Source organism: Rhinolophus ferrumequinum, chromosome 4 (assembly GCF_004115265.2).
Source record: "Rhinolophus ferrumequinum isolate MPI-CBG mRhiFer1 chromosome 4, mRhiFer1_v1.p, whole genome shotgun sequence".
Classification (NCBI taxonomy): Eukaryota; Metazoa; Chordata; class Mammalia; order Chiroptera; family Rhinolophidae; genus Rhinolophus; species Rhinolophus ferrumequinum.
Window position 1 is genome coordinate 30,609,339 of NC_046287.1, and position 3,420 is coordinate 30,612,758.

Sequence of the window (3,420 nt, forward strand, 5' to 3'; positions counted from 1 at the left end):
CTAAAAATGCAAAATGATCGATGCAAACTCTTTCTAAAAATCTGAGCCTCTTTAAGGTAGCAGTTTCTGAGACCATTACATGAGATGATATGTGCAAAAATGTTCAACATATGATGTAATTAGTACTGATTTATCTATTTGCTTCAAACCTTACAATTTTCTCTTTTCGATACTTGTATCTTGTAATTTTTTCCCCAAAATTATTTTTGGCACCAGAAAATTCCCTCTGAAAAAACCATTAGCATAGATTCTCATTTCCATTATTCCCAGTGCCCATTACTTCAACAGCGTCAGCCTTTAATGGTCACAGATCTGGTTCATTTTAAGTTGGAGCTTCTTTCTTTAAGCCCAGTACTTGCTCCCAGGTTGTTCCAATACGCCATATCATTTCTTTAAAAAACTCAAAGCTTAACATCCAATAAAATTATTTCCTAAAATTACTTTAAAAATAAATAAATATAGTAATAAGTAGAGAAGTAAAATAAATAAATGTATAATTTTCATAAAAATTGTATTCCAATATTTGTACAAGGTTTTTTTTGTTGTTGTTTTGTTTTGTTTTTATGTAAAGCGTCTATTCTCCTCTCCTTTTTTCTACCTCTCCCAATCAATTTCAAATCTTTTATCTATTTCTTTGGTATTTACCTATAATTTCTGAAAAATAGTCTTAACCTGCTTCAATAATATAGGTATACTTTTCCAGTTTTAGACATTATGTGTATTCACTTACTACAGTGAAAGATGAATTATTATAGCCCCAATCTTCTGCACTTCACTATCCCATTTTTCCAATATGTTTATTTTTGTTTGTTTGTTCAATAATCAGTTTTTACATTATTGTGAGTGTATAAATATTTTTCACAGCTAACCCATATAAGTTATTATGTTTATGTTAGGCATTTCTTATGAATTCTATCTGCTTAAAGATGTCCTTCTTGGAGAGTTTTCTCCTACTGATCTCCTCTGGAATTACTGCTTTCTTGGTCCTTTGTATAACTATTTTTTTTTGGTGGGGGGGGGATCTTCCTTCCCAATCACCCTAGGAATTCCCATGGTATTTCACCTGCGTTGAATCTCCTGTAAGTAGGTTCATGTTTTTCTTTTCCTTGGTTTACACTCTCATTTTAGTGACATGTCTTCTATTAATTTCTTGAGAAAAAGTTCATGGTAGATCAAGTTTGTGGTACTTTATAAATATGAAATGTCTTTATTCTACTCTTACACTTTATTCCATTTGACTGCTGTAAAAATATAGGCTAGCAATAATATTAATTCATAGTTCTGAAGTCATCCTTTGATTTGTGTGTTTGTTTGTTTGTTTAGTGTTGTTTCGGACAAATTTGATACTACTCTGTTTTTTTTTTTCTCGTTTTTTTTCTCTCTGGAAATTGTGCCCCTGTGTTCTACATTTTAAAGTGATATGCACTGGTATGGGTCTTTCCCCCCACTGTGTGAGATATTTCGTGGACTTTTCACTCTGAACTGCAGTTTTGAAACATTTTGAATTATTTCCTTGAGAATCTCCCTGCCATAATTTCTTGTATTTTCTTGTTCTGATTGTTCTATTATTCGGATAATGAAACTCTTAGATGGGCATTCTATTTATCTCTTCCTATTTAATTTTCTACATGTAAACTTTTTATTCTAATTTCTTAGAGATTTCCTTAAGTTAAAATTCAGCATTTTGTAGTTGTTTTTTTTCTTCATTTCTGCTATCATATTTCTTTTCTTTTCTTCTTCTTTTAAATGAATATTATTTTTAGACAACCTATATGACATGTTTTTCTTAAAAACAATGCCTCTGCTCCAAATAAATCAAGGTCAAAATAATTGAAGAGCTCACCATTAACATCACTCCCATTTGTCCAGTTCTAGTGTGTGGATGAAAAGAAGCAGCCAGTAATGATGACAGGTGGTAGATCCAAATTGCCAAATTTGTTAACATTTTTCCATTTCTAAACTGTTCTTAAAGAAAGTAATATATTGGGTCTAAGCATCCTCATGGTAGTCCAGCAGAGCAACCATGCCGCATAGATTCATGTTTTCACCAATAAAGAACTGGTAGTTTTTGAAATTAGCAAGGATGTGCTTGATTGGTTCTGTAGCCCCACCATAAAAGATTTTACTCTTTCTGGTCTCTGTTCTTCAAGTTTCCCTTTGACTGATTTCTTGTAATCCTTGAGGTACTTGTAGGCTTCTTTTGTGAAGATGGTTTCCTGCAAATGATAGTTCATGATGATATCAACACCAGTGATTACTGTGCTTTTGGTACCTTCATCCTTGCGGGCTTCAATGGAGGCATTTCCACCAATGAGTTAGTCATCCATGTTACCCTGTGTCCTACTGACCATCCTCTCCTCCACCTGGAGGAATAACCTGTCTGCAATCTCCTGGATCTTGTAGATGTCAGAGAACATCCCATCATGGCTGATGAGGTCCTGGTAGATGATCATGACTGTGGCTGGAAGGAGACGTCATGGGTGCTGGCTTAGCAGGAGCCCAGAGTCAAGAGGGAGCTTGATGCAGCCAGAGCAGCAGTGTGTGTGTGTGTGGGGGGGGGGGGAGGTGGGTGAGGAGTGGGTGGAAACGCTCTGCTATCATATTTCTAATTTCCAAAAGCTTTCCTTTACTTTCTGGATATTTATTTATTTCTACTTTTCTTTTGCATTCACAACTTGGCTAACTGTTTGGCACAGGGGCCTAGCTTTCGACGTGCCTTCCTCACTGAGCTTGTTCACTTATAGTTTTTTTCTTTAATATTTAAAAAAAGTGTATATGTATATATATATATATTTAATGTTATGGTTTTTTTGTGGAAGCTAAATTTTCTGTCTCTGGTAGGCAATGTTAAACACACACACACACACACACACACACACACACACACACACCAGTTTTCTTCTGCTTCCATCACTATACTTTCTTCAAATTTGTTATTTCTGTTCATTTGGTCTGTGTATTTCATGCTAGAGGCTTTCTTCAAATATCTGGGGATCCTTGGCTGCCCATAAATTTTTAAGAATGAGTCACCAAACACTTGATTAGAAACTGATGGGCTTGTCAACTGGTGAACCTCCACCAGTTGACAACTAAATCCATTTAGTTATTTTAGTAGAGCATCATGAGGAAACAGAGGTAAGCACCTGTTGGTTTTGCTGTACAATTTAGATAACTTGAACTATGTAATTTTTGATACCACCTCTTAAGATATAGCATTACTTAACACTGATCTAAGCATGAAAGTCACAACTTCTAATATGTTGTAAAATGCAAAAGATAAAAAAACATACATAAGTTTCTAAAGGTGATAAAATTGAATCATGAATCCTTTTGATAACAAATAAGCTACATCTATTTTAATGTGTCTCACACATCTCTGAATAACCATGAAGGGATTACAGTATTCTCAGTAGATCAATT

General features: G+C 34.4%; 1 pseudogene; it reads right to left on the reverse strand.

Annotated features, from left to right (window-relative positions):
- Positions 1-1,938: 1,938 nt before the first annotated feature.
- On the reverse strand, positions 1,939-2,453 carry LOC117021665 (translationally-controlled tumor protein-like; annotated as a pseudogene).
- Between the last annotated feature and the right edge of the window lie 967 nt (positions 2,454-3,420).